The sequence below is a fragment of the Macadamia integrifolia genome, unplaced genomic scaffold (assembly GCF_013358625.1).
Source record: "Macadamia integrifolia cultivar HAES 741 unplaced genomic scaffold, SCU_Mint_v3 scaffold1606, whole genome shotgun sequence".
Lineage (NCBI taxonomy): Eukaryota > Viridiplantae > Streptophyta > Magnoliopsida > Proteales > Proteaceae > Macadamia > Macadamia integrifolia.
The window spans coordinates 101,961-119,493 of NW_024868276.1; the positions used below are offsets into that span (position 1 = coordinate 101,961).

Sequence of the window (17,533 nt, forward strand, 5' to 3'; positions counted from 1 at the left end):
ATCTCCCGGCTCAAGGAAGGATTAATGTGTTAAACTTTTGGACTTGGAGAATATTTGATGTTAGAGGGAAGAAGTTAGCCAAAACCTTGATGGGCCATCCTCTCTCCCAAATTCTCAATTTTTTTCTCCCATTTTTTTGGAAGAGAGGAAGGGCTATACTTATAGCCTTGGGACTTTAGACAATTCTCTCTTATTTCCGATGTGGGACTAAAAAACTAGAGAGAATTATCCAAAAAGACTTGCTTTTGAACAAAGGGGTTTGGGCGCCATGTGGCACTCTTTGGTTGCTCGGAATGGAATCTGATACCGAACTTTGGAGTCAACTTTCGTGGGTCATATCTTTCAAACCGTTAGTCAGAATTCGAAGTGTAATATATCGTTAGAAAGCTCAGTTCGAGCACTATCCAATGATGTGAGACACGATTGTAGTCTCGATCGAAAACCTTTACGAAAATATGTATAAAGTAGGGACCCGGATCATATAATGAAAGAGAGAATCGGGCGTCGATTCGCATAGTTCTTGCATCAAAGTGTAATGTCCGACTTGAGGGGAAAAACAACAATAATCCACAATATCAAATTCTAATTTTTGAAAATATTTTCTCTTGAAAGTTTATAGGGGAAAAATGGTCATTTTCTACTCTAAGCTTAAAAATTCTCTAAGTCTAAAATATCCAACATGTAATTCTTCATATTATCATCATTGCCGGGAGGTGACAAAACTCGGTGTCTACAGGAGCTAGTTCAATTCCAATGTCTGTTTGCATATAGAGATTCTTCTCATAAATAGGGGTATTCATTTATTTATTTATTTATTTTGTTGGTGGTATATAGAGCTCCTTATCATATATAAAATGTAACACTAACAATACTTATGAATCCCTCTTTTTTTGCTAAGAATCAACAAGTGAATTATATTATAGAGGAGAAAAAATATATAATACAAGGAAATACTCAATCATTGAAACCACCTTCAGCATGGCCATCAGCAGAAAAATAGCTCAATCAAGAAAGAAAAAACCCTTCTTAGGAGAACCTATATCTTGGCCTTATCTGACCATCCCAAACCAAATCGTCAAAGAGAAAATTTGGGGGGGGGGGGGGGGGAGGGGGCGGGGGCGTCCCAAATTGTTGAAGACTGAGTGGAGGCAGCGTGTTTTGCTAATTTATCAACAATATTATTGGCCTCTCTGAAACAGTGCGAGATTGTACGTCCAAGTAGAACTATCCAAAAAAGCTTTGTAGGATCTCCATTGTTGTTGAAAAATCCAAGGGATAATATTTTGCTGAATGCAAAAAACCACCGCCTGAGAGTCGCATTCAATCCATATGTTTTTCTAGCTCTTAAATTTGGCTTGACAATCCAATCAAGACTGCTTCAAATTCAGCAAAGAAATTAGATGAGACCCCAAGACCGCAGGAGAAGCTTCTTATGTGTATTCCTCTGCTGTCCCTAAAGACACCTCCTGCTCCTGAGCGACCTGGGTTTCCCAACGAACACCCATCTATATTCAACTTTATGGTGTCATGGGTGGGAGGCTTCCAAATAACTTCACAAATACCTTTCGATTTCGGAGGAATAGTCTTGAGATGCAAATTCCTGGATAACAAGAAGTCAGAAACGAATTTCACTGGGATAGGACTAATGCTTGAAAACTCCACCAGATCAGAGAGAATATTTTTAATTACTAGTTGATCATTAGAGGTCCCATTGTCATGCCTGCGTCTATTCCTTTCTTTCTAGAGATTGTAAGTGATGATGAATAAAAGTGCATCCCAAGCAGGACATAATTGAATTGCATTTGACTTTCTCTTCCACCATGAAAAAAGCTACTCTATAGAAGGAAATCCACCCCAGTGAATCTGAAAAAAGAAAATAATTCCTTTCCACTCACTGATAGAACAATTACAGTGAAGAAAGATGTGGCTTAAAGATTCTAGGTTCATGTTACAGAAGGTACACCTAGAAGCCAAAAGAACTCCATGCCTGATTACTTTATCATCAGATGGCAAGCGCTTGTGATATATACGCCATCCAAACAAAGAAAGACGAGGGTGCATACCTTTTTGCCAAACCATGGAGGTCCAACCGTGGGTTGGGTTCCTGACCCTTAGTCCTTCCCAAGCTGAATTAATTGAAAACTTCCCCAATTCAGATAAGGACTAGACACTGGTGTCTAACAAAAGAGTTGAGGGCAGCTCCATTTTTTTTTATTTGCATGCAGATTTGTCTAAGGGACAGGTTGGAGACCTCTGGAAGTGCCCATTGCCCATTATCAATAAAATTTGAAATAGAGGCTGAGAGATTAAGGCCTGATAATGAGCTTCTATTCAGCATGTCTATTATCTTAGCATTTTGCATCCAACGATCATGCCAAAAACTAATTGAAGTGTCGTCTCTAATAATCCATCGCTCAGATTCATTGATAAAACTCCACACCTTACGAAGACCCGGCAGGATTGAGGAAGAGATGACCTTTTTCAGGTTCCCATCCTTGGCTACTAGCCGACCCCTTATAGATTTCCTATACAGAGATTGATCAGTTTTATAAACCAACCCAATTTGGAAAGCAATGCCAAATTGATATCCTTAAGCCTTCTAATGCCCAATCCACCTTCCTTCTTTGACTGACATAATATATCCCATTTTTCTATAATTGCTTTTGAAGAAGAGGCGACCCCTGACTATATGAAAGTCCTGATCCAGGATTCCATAGAAGCAATCACAGAAGAGGGCCAATGGTATATGGAGAAATTATGGGCTGGGATACTGTTCATCACGGTTTTCACCAACTCAATTCTACTAGCCATGGAAAGAAAGTAGCCCTTCCATCCAGCCAGTCTCTCTTTGAACTTATCCACCAGAGGCAATATTGCTCGACCACAAACTCTTCCTTTAAAAATTTGAACACCTAGATATCGTGTTGGAAAACGACATTCTGGGATGCTCAAAACATTTTTTATTATGATTTTCCTTGGAGCAGGGATGGAGCCAAAGTACATATGACTTTTTTCAAGATTAAAGGCCTGACCTGAGTATGCCTGGTATTTGTCAAGGAAGGCTTTCAAATGCATTACACCGCATAATCAGCGTTAATGAATATGAAAAGATCATCTGCAAAAAGCAAGGGTGAAGGAGTGAAAATATTTCGTGGCCCCTGGATCCCCTTCATCTTCCCTGTAAGCCTCAAAGCTTTGAGACCTCGACAAAGGACCTCTTCCACTATAATAAACAACATTGGAGAGAGCGGATCCCCTTGCCTAAGACCCCTTTCGACTCCAAAAAACCCCATCGGACCACCATTTATTAATATTGGCATCCGTGTAGTTGATAGAATTTGGCGTATCCAAGTAATCCATTTCACATTGAAGCCAAACTTCTCCAAAACATTGAAAAAAAATTTCCAATCAAACATGTCAAACGCCTTTTGAATGTCCAACTTCTGAGATATCAATAATGGCACCTTAAATGAGAACAAAGCCTGAGGAAATCTCCTCACACTTAGGGAAGTGAAACTACACACAAAGAAGATATGGTTTATGGTCTCAAGTCCTGCCTAACATGAGCAACAAAAAGGATCCACTTAGATCTTCCATTAGTTGAGCAACTGGTCCATAATTGGGAGAACTTCCATCATACTCCTTCACATCATGAAAGACTTCCTAGGGATATTGAGCTGAAACCACATTGGCCGCGTATTTTTATTTTTTTTCTTTTTTATTTTTATTTTTTATTTTTTATTTTTTATTTTTTATTTTTTATTTTTTATTTTTTATTTTTTGGGGTAGAGTGATGGGTATTTTTCTAACATCATGGTAAATCATTTCGGCTTATAGACATAGTTCTATCATCATTGTAAATCATTTTGGGTAATAGATATAATTATACCATCCTAGGTTCAACAATGTACTTCCTTCCATCTCAAAAACTTAATTAAGACCAGCTGCTTCGATCACTAGGTTCAACAATAGTCTCAGGTTATTTCTACTAATCCTATTAGGGTTTGGATCATATCTCTAGGTATTCTAAATACAATCATCTGCTAGTTTATCAAGTTAAATTTTTATTGTTGTTCGATCTCCTGGAAATCTAGGCCTTTTTTTCAGGTGTTCCTTCTCAGACCACTTGAGAGGATGATATCCTTGTATTCGGGTACATTCAAGGGTTTAGTTCTCGATATTAGATCGGAATACGGATACACAGATATGGTACATAGATAATCCAATGTTCTCTATAATTTGCCTATCCCGGAGGTACGAAGAAACCTAAGGTGAGGTAAATTTCCTGGTGGATGGGCTTCACTTCATTAAGATAATTCTTAGAGTCAGAACATTCAAGATCAACAGATCGTAAGCATCAACCTATTTCTTTCTCTCTCTCTCATGTGTGGTATGTCTTCCCAAATTTAATGAATGGTTATAAGTTATGATGTGTCGTTATCCATGCTGTTTCTTGTGCTAGTTTAGAATGGAGATTAGTTAAGTTGCAGAGAAGGTGATTTTGGAAATAATTCTCTCGTAAGTAGTCAGTTACGAAAATGGACTTTCATGTGAAGACACGGGGATCTTAAACTGTATCTTCTGAATCTTCTTCAGTCTGGTGATTGTGAAATCGAGGCAGGAAACAGAAAACTGAGAGGGGTCAGATTCGGATAGAATTTCCAAGAGGATTCCTAGGCCCTCGAGTACTAAAAAACAGAAGTGAAATACGCCACAAGGCCCCATTTGTTCTAAGCTCTATACTCATTGCTCCATCTGTAATCTGTCCCTGTTTGTCTGCTCCCCTCTGTTTCTCCACCATTTTATTTCTTAACATTTATAATTTATTTTCTTACTACAGTCCACATGGATATAAAATTGGGATTTAATTTATGAAAATAAATAAAAGCGAAAAAGTTGTCCAATCAAAGGCAACAACCAAAGTGCATGAACCCCAGACTTGTCAAGCCCCAATTCCTCACCCTATATATACCCCAGCCTCGCTCTCTACTCTTCACTCGCAGTCCCACACAGACAAAGCGAGATAGACATACAAACAGAGTGTGAGAAGAAGGATTGAAGAAGAAGAGGAGTACTTTAGTGAAAATGCCTTTTTCTTCTTCTTCTCCGACTCTCATCTCTAGATGCTTTGTTTTCCCAGAACAGAAATCTTCAATTGGGTCTCTCAAGCTCTCTGTCTCTGATCTCCCTATGCTTTCATGTCAATACATACAGAAAGGGGTTCTCTTCACTCGCCCCCCTCTCTCTTTTGATGCTCTCGTCTCTATACACAAACAAGGCCTTTCCCACACCCTCACGCATTTCCCAGCTCTAGCTGGCCGTCTCATTACAGACTCCGACGGATATGTCCACGTACTCATCCATGCAAATCATACAGGTCTCTGTTGAAGCAGAAGGATCTTCTTTTATGTCATCAAATTTCTTAATCTCTAAAGCCTGAAAGAGAGAAAGAGATCAGTAGCAGAGTGAAAAAGTCACCGACTGGACCTTCCTTTTTTATAAGTAGCAGAGTGTCTACCCAGTTCTACTTGAACTCCAAGTAGAGAGATTCGGGCAACTACCGCAAATTAAGGAAGATATTTTATTTTATTTATAAATGTGTTCCAACTATCAAAAGAAAATACACAATCGCAAATTGGGCTTGGGCTTGGGCTTGGGCTTAGGAATGGATTGGGACCAGGTCGATATTGGGCAGAGCTGGGTCAAGGCTAAGGAATCCCAGACCGGTTTTACTACTGCGATCCTACCTCCTTTATCTGAAATTATTTGACCACCTTGTTAATCAAACTATTAGTCAACCAGTTTTGTCAAATAATTTGGATATGAATATATGATGGGATTATCATGTTCCCGTATAAGAAGAAAAAGGGTTAGATTAATACATATATATATATATATATATATAGGAGATTACACACAAAGTTTCAATAAAATCAAAAGTTCAGATACTGATTAGAAAATGAAATAATATGTACAGAAATACAGGGGAGGTCTGCGGAATATTTGAAAACCCAGGGGAGGGGGTTGGAATAATAGCAAAATACAAGGGAGGAGGATGTAAATTGCTCTATTTTTTAAAAAACCTTTATAATCATGACTTAAATAACTTTGGAAATAAGAAAAATGATAAACTTAAAAGAAGGATTGAATTCTCTAAGGCCACGGTTACTCACCGTGGTCCATCGCAACAACTTTCAATAAGGAGAGAGTCAGGAGAGATGTGGGATTGATGGGGTCACATCTGAAAACTTTCCTTTCCAAGAAAGTGTTTAGTTTTAATTTTTAAATACAGCCATAGAGATATCATTTATACAATTCCGATTTCAACATTAATAATCGAGATTTGATAAACGTAGTTATTTGGGACCATCCTTAATCTGATTGGATTAATGTCTTTTCAGTTAAACCATAATGGAATTGGATTATATATTGTATCTGGGTCAAGGTCTGATCCATTGAAAGTCCTACTACATAGCCCATCAAGACAATTTTCTCCCACATGGCCCTGAATATCACACCACGTGCGGCTAAGAAATAAGTCTATTTTTTCTGTCAAAGTTTAGATGGAAGATGATATTAAAAGTAATAGGTCAATTTTGTGCAGCATAACACAAAGTGAAAACTTTGTCTATTTAATTAATGTGTTGGGTCTCAATACGGACGGTTTACAAGAACCAGCCCTATTAGGTTTGAAGTAACGCAGCATCTGATGTATGTGAGGTTCCACAAGTTTCTAATCTTAGAAATCTTGAAGTTGACTAGGATGTTGTTAAGAAGTCAACAAAATCGTTCCCCCTCTCTTTCCCTATAAATATATATATAGATATAAGAACTTAATTCCTACTTCAATCTCAGGGCATTTTCTTATAGCCTAAGTTTTTCTTCTCCCTTCTAACTTTTTTTTCTTCTTTCTGATCTTGGATCAGAGGTTTTCAGATTTCTTCCAATGTGTTCACCGATGAAGAGGAAACATAATAGAATGAGGGAAGAAATTGACGGAATACCACTTCGAGTACCTAAAGGTAGTTTTCCGATATATGTTGGTGAGGAATGCAAAAGGTACGTGGTTCCATTGAAGCATCTTTCGTCGTCAGCATTTCAAGCATTACTGAAACAAGATGAGGATTTGAATTACAAAAGTGAAGGTCCTATTATGCTGTCATGCTCAATCCAGAAATTCGAAGAGATATTGAAGCAATTTGATTAGCTATTTTTGGTATTATATAGATGACATCGAGCTAGTTCAATTTCAAGGTCTGTTTGTATATAGAGATTAACCGAAACCTTGTACTAAACAGTCACGGTTTCAGAAAGTTGAACCGTTTAACAAATGGTGTGATTATGGTTTTAGTCAAATAAATGTGAATCAAATCAATCTGTACCATTTAAACTAAAATCGAACCGATTAACACCCTTTAAATGCATGTGATTGAATTTCCTTGGTGTTGTCAAGCTAATCTTATCCATAGAGCCTTTTATATCATCTGCCCTGTAGTATTTTGTGCAAATACTTCCACCTTCGATTCACCTAGTAAGTTTTGGCGTGCGGTGTGCCCAAACCAAATATCTCACACTATGTGGCACAATCAACAAATGGTTTTGTTTAATATTTTAATTTTTAGACATCGTGGGCAAAAGAATGTTCTTAGCTAGTGGTACTGCTATTGCCTTTTCCACAGCCTATGATTTTAGGCCTGAGAGCGACTTTATGAAATTATTATATGTCATGGTTTTTTGGACGCTTATCCACTATACGATATCTTATAAATTTTCAATAAAGCTTTGATTTACCTCCGAGGGAAAAAAAAAAAAAAAAGAGGAGAGAACATGTGGGGCCAGTAAATGAGCTTTGCTTTTTTTTTTTTTTTTTAATTTTATACTTATCAATCCATATGGTGTTATATGATTCTCTAACTAGTCAACAGTTGTTCAATATTAGGCTTTCTCTCATTTCAAAACTATAGCCCCACCTCCAAGGATTAGAAGTCCAGCCCAAGTCTGAAAACTTTTCTGGGCTTAAAATCATATGAAGAAACAAACCTTCTAACCATACAAGGATTAAAATCATATGAAGAAACAAAGAACATGATCTGATTGAGAGTTACTTTTTTTTTTTTTTTTTTTTTTTTTGGGGGGGGTGCTAGAAATAAGCAAATTATATATTAATAATAATAAAAAATGAGAGATACAACCTAACCAACCCTAGACAAAACCAACAAAAGCTAAATCATAGGATCCTTTCCAACTCTAGCATGGTCATCAACAGAGATTAATCCTCTGTAGGCATTGCAAAGCGACACAACGGGCAAAAATTCTTGTGTTCCAACCACTTGATGATGCCTTCACTGTGGAAGCAATGTGAACAAGGCAATGGCGTGATATTGACTCCTTTCACATACTCATCCATGCAAATCATACAAGTCTCAGGCTTTTGTGTATCTTCAAATTTCTTAATCTCCAAAGCTTCAATTGAAGATCGTGAAGCTAGAACCAACCTAAAACCCTCTTCTTCATTGATATCCATCAACATGGCCTCGATATCTTCAGTTTCTTCTTCGATGAACATTAAGACCTACGATGATATGCAAGGATTGAGACCCTCTCTCTTGGCAGGACAAGGCCTCTGCAGCAGCATAGTTGGATATACGTTGTGTTAATTCCTCAATGGAGGACGGAGGGATTTCTATCTGTGTAAGCATATCATGGATATAGAACTCTTTCAGGGTTAATCAGGTAAGGGAGCTTAATGTTGAATACTTGGTGTGATGATAGAAGAATTCTATGCCCAGTAATGGGTTCAAAGCCTCCATTCGTGGTTGTTACTAGATTATTCTGACATTGAACTATGAAACAGATTGATGCTTCTGTTTCTGAGTCAATGGAGCTTATGGGTTCACCATGGTATGAACGCATGAATGAAGTAACAGTGGGAAGCATGATTGATCTTCCTTAATGAAAGAAAGAGGAAGTTAAGAAAAGATTAACACGTACAGAGACAGAGAGAGAGAGAGATCAGTAGCAGTTTGAACCTTGAAGAGATAAAGCATATGAGACAACTAGGAGAACCAAATTGGAAGCTTGACAAATTAAGAGAGAGAGAGAGAGTCCTACTCGGGGTAACCATATCTTGTTACGGTTACACGTGTATATAAAATTTCTGATATGCTGTTGTCGAATTTGAATGACGTGGACAGAAACCTTTTAAAACTCGGAATCGGTCATGAAATCGGTAAAAACGATATCAATTTGGATTGGTCTGTGATCGAGGACCCAGTCGAGACCAATATCAATTCAATCTGATGGATACTGATGATCCGATCTGAGTTTTAGAATCATGGGTGGGATTATTCGTGTATGCCAAATTGTCAACTTCTATTCTTGGTTTCAGGTTTCAAGTTTCAAGTTTCAAGTAAAAGTATTAGGTTTTCAAATGTGCAAGTGAGAACTGTGTACTATTCAAATTCCAATTTGGGTTTTACTAATCAGACGGATGTAGATGAAGTGACTAGAATCACCAGATCCTGTTTGCCTTTGTCTTAATGAATTTTCTCAGGCTTTGTTTGGTGACAAGAGAAATGAGAAAGGAAAGTTTAAAGAAAGTGATGGTAGGGAAAGGGAAATTTTTTTCCTTTTGAAACATTTGGTTAGAATGGAAATGAAGTGAAATTAATATTGAGTCTTTGACCCATGTAATAAGGTTGTAGCATGAATTGCAAACCTTTCAGCCACGCTATGAACTTTGTTCAATTAATGAAATTGAGCTCCATGACTCCAGGAAGAGCGTTAGAGCGTTCAACGCATGCCCATGAACAACTAACCCACATATCATGCCATTCCAAGTAGCTGTATTTTTCTCAAGCATTTCGTCGAACAATCTTTGAGCCATCAGAATCATTCTATTTTGTCGTGAATGTGCAGGATACTCCCATTTTCAAACCTTTGGATTTTATAAAGACAATAGTCCGTTCACCCAAGTCTAGACAGCCCGATCTGGCACAAGCAGGCAAGCAAGAAGCCAAAGTCGCACCACTGATTCAACCCTTCTGAGATTATTCAATCAAACAACATCAACACCTCATTTGAGAAAAAAATTTGTGCATACCACTTACCATCGTAGTCCAAACCATCAATTTTTTCTTACGAGTTTTTTCAAACAAATATTGAGCATCTCTAGTATTAGATGACACCCCATAGCACCTTGCCAAGCCGTTGTCTATAAACACATCAAAATCTAGTTACGTGGGCATGAATGTGTTTACCTGACAACAATGAGTTACAATTAAAGAGTGACAAGAGAAGAGAAAAGCGATTTTAAAATTTAGTAGTAAGTACAATCAGAGCGAAAAGAGATGCCTTTGTTGCTTACAAAATCAGTACCATACGGCATTCACAATTCCACCCCTAAACTGAACCCTACCCTTCAAAGTGAGTCAATTGGAAGAGCATTTGGAGGGGATTTCTCTACAAACGGTGTTCCATAATCCTTATAGAAATGTTTGTTCTTTTACCATCTCTCCTACAATGGAGGCAGTAAATGAAGGTAGCTTTAAGATCAAATACTCGTAGTGAGTTGTGATCAATTAATACCGTTTCATGGGAGAAGATGACAAGGTCTTTGGATCGACAATGGCAGCAATTTTTGGTGTGCTATTTCATGCGGAACGAACAGAAAACAAGAATATATTAGATGCGAGCAAAGAGAGAGGGTCTTGATTCCAAACAAAGCCTCAACGTAACAGTTCCACCCCCATTTCAAAATCAGAAAGGATCAGTTGAATTGGCCCGACTCGATATCTCTTCACATGATATATTCAACAGGGAATATATTATTGCTGCCATATTGCTAGAGGGGGGCTCTTACCCTCTTTGGAGTGGAAACGGATAGGACTATTTTTTATAACTCCAAAAGATGTGGGAACACCCTATGTTATAAAAAAAATAAAGTTTAGGATGTCTTCGAAGGAAACAATAAATTGGTTTCTCAGAGTCTATTCCTTCTTTTTTGGGGGCAAGAGTTTTCTTATTGGCACAAGGAAAGGGGAGGGAGAGAGCCTTTTGACAGACATTAAAATTACTAGAAGCCCCAAAACCGATGATATACCTTGGAGGAGCAGTTCCATGGCCTTTTTGTTTCACTCCCACCAAATGTGATAAATCACTACATAAAAAGCTAAACGGCTAATGATGTCAAAGATAGAATTCCCTTAAAGTGAGATAGGACCCATCTCCGTTCTAAATTTAAAAACTGAATTGAATCTGCCTATGAGAGGACCCACTTTGCAAGGATACCATCCTCAATCTTCCTAGAGAATGTGTAGGAGAAGAATAAGTGAGAGACATGCATCTTCAATCCATCAAAGGCAGTAATTGGGAATATAGATAGAGCCATGGTGAATGAAAGGTTGCGTAGGAGGGGTTAAAGTGAGAGCTCTCAAAGAGAGAGAAAACTGTAACTGTGGCATCGTATTTCTTAATTGAATAAAGACCCAATATGTGTAGAAGAGGGCTAATACTTCACAAAGATAAAATTCCAAATCTTCCTAGAGAATGTATGGGAGAAGCGTAAGTGAGAGACATTTGCTTAGCATTCCAGTAAAGACAACAATTGGGAATATAGACAGAGCCATGACGAATGAAAGCTTGAAAAGAAAGGGTGAAATTGAGAGCTGTCGAAATCCCTAACTAGGGATGGAGCTTTTAAACCAAATAAACCTAGTTAATAGGATTAGAAGCATCTTTTGGCGCCATGAGTTGCAACCAGAGGAAGTAGAGAATCGCCTTGAAGGATATATAGGTGGTCCACTGGACAAGGTCCCCTCCAGCGTCGGATATCTAGATTCAAATTATTCGGTGGATCAACTGGCCCTCTTGAAAGGCAATTGTGTGTTTGCTTCCCCATGTTTGCATGCATCATAAATTAAACCTAGCTTCTTCCCCAAATTATACTTAGAAATTCATTGGCCTCTCCAACCTTACACCTAAACTCTACTATCAAGTTCTGTTATAGTGAAAGACTTGTCATATTGGTTCCAATTTTGGTAAACGCACTAACCTGTCTTGGGTGGGATTGGTTGGTAATATAATCTGGAGGGTATCATAACCAATGTCTTGTCTATATGTAGTGTTTGATCAAATACTAACAAATATGAAGAAAAACAGAAACACAGATTCACACAAGACACAGATTTAACGAGGTTCACACATCGATGTAGTGTGCACATCTTTGAACGAAGAATAAGATGTTTCACTATGATTAAAGAAAAATTATAATGGAGATCTCTCTTAAGAGCACCCAAATTGCAACAAGAAAACTCGCTAGAAATCCTAACACAAAAAATCCCAAATTTTGATACTTGCTCAATAGAACATTAGAACCTTATATACTCCACTAAGTCTGATCAATCCATCGAGTTGTGGTTTGATCAGGTTGTACCAACCCAAAAATCCCTATCAGCCCAACCCTCTGCTACCATCATGGATCTCAAAAAAGATCCCATTCAAATCATCACCAAAATATATCAAAGTACATCATTCTTCAAAACAGGTGAAGAATTCAAAACAATCTTTAACAAATAAATATATTTGCAAATGCAATATACATTGAGTAAAGTAGTTGGAAGTGTGTGAGCGTATGGCTTATGAAATCAGGAGAAGTTGAGAAAAGTTATATCTGATATTTGTGGATTAATGACGGTTGATGCCATAAAATGGAATATAATTGTATTTAAGCATGGAAAATTGAAACACTGATGCAACTTTTGCAAATTTCCAAAGGTATTGATGGCATTATTTTTGTTTTGTTCTAATATTCTTAACCTGGCTGCTCAAACCAAATTTAGGTTGAATAAGTCTATGGGTGGATGCCCTTCTTTCTATTCAGATCGGACCTAGGCATGTAGTTATTTTTTATTGTCTTTCTAATGGTAGATTTAAGAATTTTGTTATTTTATCTTTAGATTAATCTTGAAGGAATTATTGTCAATCTTGCCAACAACTCATACTGAAGGGATTCCTCGATGCTTATTTTTCCATTCGGAGTTTCAATTGTTTCAAAGAATCGTCATGTGTCAAGATGTTTCCTCCTATAAAAATCGAAGTGGGGAAAACGTCAAATTTGTTCCATCAAATTCTCAACCTTATCCAGTGCCATAGTTATGAAGAAAAGGAATAGCGGTATGAGTTGGTAGGGTGTGGTCCTTCCAATAGTCCTCTTACTCGGCTTGATTCTCTCATGTAGGCCCATGTATTTGGATGCCTTGTGTTGGCTCTATACTCATTTCTCTTTTATTTCCCTTCCACCTTGATTCAATTGTATGGATAGACCTACGCTACTGTTGTGGAGCTCTTTCCTTCCATATATATATATATATATATATATATCTTATTCTTTCCTTCATTTACAAATCTTCGTGCAAAGCCATTAGAAGCTCCAATTGGCTATCTTGAAAATATTTTTATAATAAAATTTTCTCTCCCCTTTTAAAGGAGTTGCAATGTGTTCATAAACCTTTATATTGAATTCTGAGGAAACTTCTCCTACATTTCGTGTGATCTTAAACTATGTGTGACCTTTACCCACAAAGAAGGTGAGAGGGGAGTTCGGATCAAGGTCTCATACGTGAACCATTCTCATACTACCTATTCTAATAGAAATATTAATTATATATATTTGGAAAAATTACATCACCCTCATCTATATTTTATCGAAATTACATATAGATCCAAGAATTTGAAGGATTTACACCTCCTTCCCTTGGATTTTTTAAGATTTTTACACTTTGATCCAATCCGTTAATGTCCGCTAAATTAAATGAGAACTTTTAAGTGATGATGTCACCTAATATCGGACCATTGAATGCCCAAAATGCCCTTCTTCAACCTCTGGCTTAGGCTTTGGTTTTAATTCTCTGCCTCTGCCTCCGACTTCGGCTCAAGCACCTCCATTTCTTCTGACGTTGGAGCCCTCATTTTTATGTTGAGCAAAACCCCCAGAACTTGCAACATCCTCTGACCCGTCAAATTCAGGCTCATATTATTAGGATTCCTCTTGCAAATCTTGAACCATCCTCAGAAAATCTGGTAGAATTTCTGCAGATTCAGCTGGCTTTTTGTTGCCAAAGAACCAAGTTCATTTTACATTTTCTTCTGGTCAGTAGAGTTTTTCAAACTCATTAATGGCAGGTGCTTGTTAAGATCTAGTCATTCAAGCCCGCTTTCTGTTCACATTCCTCTCTCTCTTTCTCTTTCTGTCTGAGAGGATTCTCACGGTAAGAAATTATGACCTTCCATTTCGGATCTTCTTTTCTAGTTCTAAGGCTGTAAGATTTTCCTTGTTTATTATCCCCTAGACGTCTAGGTGTTGAAGATCTCCAGAGATGCTGTGGAGTGGTGAGGAAAGTTCTTTGTTTTGAAATTGTGTTTGGTTTGGGGCTGGATTTGACGCATTAATGGCGGCGTCTGTAAATCTTTTCCGACATTTTGATCCTCGTTACGAAAGTTAGTATTATTTTTTTTTTCTTTCGTTTTCTCCTCGCAATTTTTGCTCAAAAGAAAAGAAACCTGCAGTTTCATGACACTGTTTTGTGAATCCAGCCCTTGTTTCTCTTAATCCAAAGTTTTATAAAAGAGACAATCAGTTAAACTTCTTTTCTTTGTTCGTTTTAGGATAGCGATGGCATTTTGGAGTTGGATATTGAGGCTTGCTTCTAAAATGAAAGGGATTTGCCTAAGGAGGAGACGCTTGTTCTGGGTTTCATGAAGTCCCAAAAGGATAGAAGCTCTGTTTCTCTGGTTTGCAAGGATTGGTACACTATGGAGAGATGGAGCCGAATTCACATGTTCATGGGTAACTGCTACTCTGTTACCATAAAGGGAAAGCCTCATCACGCCCAACTGGGGAGCGGATTTCCGATCATGGCTTGATGCATTCACCTTTGCATATCCTCACCTTGAGGAGCTGCGTCTTAAGAGGATGGCTGTCAGGGATGATGCCCCTTTCCCTCAGCATATGCAAAGAAAGGAAGGAAGTTTTTTTTCTTCATTAAAGGGTAATATGATCTTTTGAGGTTCAAAAATACTAACACCATCATAACTAGGGAAGGGGGTGTAAATTGTTTAAACTCTTTGATCCATATGTAATTTCTATCAAAAAAGTGTTAACATTCTCAAACAGATGATGGATTATATCTCGATTAAGATCCCACAAATTAATATCTGTTACATTTTAGTCTAGAATATTAAATGTGTGATCAGCCTAAAAGCACTACATTGTGTCACCCATGCCATAAGTCTATTTTTTAGATAGATGATACGCATCTTCTGTTCCATCACAAGGACAAAATAATATGTCAATTTCATTTAGAAGAAAATTGACAATGTTTGCAGAATTCAATGGGTGATGATATTAAGTAATAGGTAAAAAAAATCCTAAATTAAAAATTCATTAAAAAGAGGAGAAATTATATAATACCTAAAAGGGTCGGCCAAGGGAAATTGCCCAAAATACTTTTTTTTTTTTTGGTGAAACGCAAAAACAGAATTACAGCAAGAGAAAAACTACAAAAGACGAAATCTGAATACCCTATAGGTCAATTTTGTTTAGCAGAAAATAATAATTGCAAAAATTTGGATTGTTGATGATTGGATTGCTCCTATATTAAATTAAGTTATTTGATGATGTGGTGGGTCTCAGCATTAATGGTTAATAAGAATCTGCCCTGCCAGTTTGATATTATGTACATAGTAGTTGACATAAGATGTGATGTGCGTATCTTTTTATTTATTTATTTATTTATTAAAATCAACGAAATGTATATTAAAGAATATATATATATATATATATTAGGTTAACGATAAACAAAGACTAATATGTAATCTTAAGTTTCACGTTCCACTTTGCCATCAGCAAAACAAAAGATTACCACATACTGTTGTGATGTATTTCTACAAGTTTCTGATCTACTACATCTCCTAGTGTCGATAATGTTTAGAATTCAACAAAGCTCTCTCTCTCTCTCTCTCTCCATATACATACAACTTATTCTCAAGTCTCAACTTCCTTGTTAAATTTTCAGGCACTTTTTCTTACCAGGTATTTTTGTCGCCCCCTCTTCCCTTCCCTTCCCTTCCCTTCCCTTCATCCCTACTTTTTTGTCTTTCTTATCTTGGTGGCTTTCATATTTCTCCCAATGTATTCACTAAAGAAGAAACTCAGTAGCATGCGGCCCAAGATCAATTACAAACGTATTAGAAAGGTAGAAGACAATGTCGACGACCCACCTCCGGTACCTAAAGGTTGTTTTCCAATATATGTGGGTGAGGAAAACAAGAGATACGTGGTTCCATTGAAGCATCTTTCATCTCCAGACTTCCAAGCATTACTGAAACAAGATGAGGAGTTGAATGACAAAAACGAGGGTCCTATTATGCTGTCATGCTCTATCCAGAGGTTCGAAGAGGTATTGAAGCAATTAGATTAACTATTACTGTTATTTATTTATTTTTTTTTGTCTTAACCCTTACTCGGCATACCAATCCTTATGATCTTGAAGCTGCTCACTTGGCATTATTTCTGAAAAAAGGAGGAATATTATTATTCAAAAAAAGTGTTTATATATTGGTGAATCCTATTAGTCAGTGTACATATGGATGATAGAATGCCCATCATATGGTAGATTTCATCTATTCTCAATTATATTTTAGACCTAATTGTAGTTTTTTGTTTTTTCATTTCTCTGATTTCAGTTTCTAGTAGAGATCTTAATAAGCTTTCTAATAAGATTGTTTTTCTTAATAAGCAATTCCCATGTCACTTAGAGACTTATGAGGCAAGCTTGCCTTCATGTTCAATCTATAGATCATTAAGAAAGTAAGTTGATTAGTGTAGAAAACAAAACTTTTAAATTATGTAAAAGACAAATGGAGATCACAAACACACAATCACAAAATGCATATAAAAATTTACTGTGTTTCAATAAAATTTTCTATATCCACGATGATGAAGAAAAAAATTCTAAGATTGCAAAGAAGATAGAAATCAGAAAGGGTCTTAAGTGTATGTTAATTATAAAATCAATATTTTGAATAAGTTCAACAATTATATTTTTAAATTCTATATAAATAATTTATAAATGGGTTCCAACTATTAAAATAAATAAATAAATCAAGCCATGCCTGCAGCAGCCCCAGTCCGGTGGATTGGGCTTGGGCATGGACTGGTGCCAGATCGATATTGGGAAGAGCTGGGCCAAGGCTAAGGAATCCCAGACCGGTTTTGCCCTAACTCCTTTATCTGAAATTACTTAATCACATTGTTAGTCAAACTGTTAGTCAACCAGTTCTGTCATTTAATTTGGATATGAATATATGATTGGATTATCATGTTCCTGTACAAGAAGAAAAAGAATTTGATTGAAATAAAAAATATATATTCATCATTCACATAACATGAGATTACACACATAGTTCACACAAAAATCAACAGTCCAGTTATTGATCAGAAGATGAAATAAAATTTAAAGAAACTAAGCTTCTG

General features: G+C 36.9%; 1 long non-coding RNA gene across 1 annotated transcript; it reads left to right on the forward strand.

Annotated features, from left to right (window-relative positions):
- Nucleotides 1-13,903: 13,903 nt before the first annotated feature.
- Nucleotides 13,904-15,226, forward strand: LOC122064317. The gene is made up of 2 exons (XR_006135650.1): nucleotides 13,904-14,267; nucleotides 14,349-15,226. It is a non-coding gene; the product is annotated as an uncharacterized LOC122064317 (long non-coding RNA).
- The last annotated feature ends 2,307 nt before the right edge of the window (nucleotides 15,227-17,533 follow it).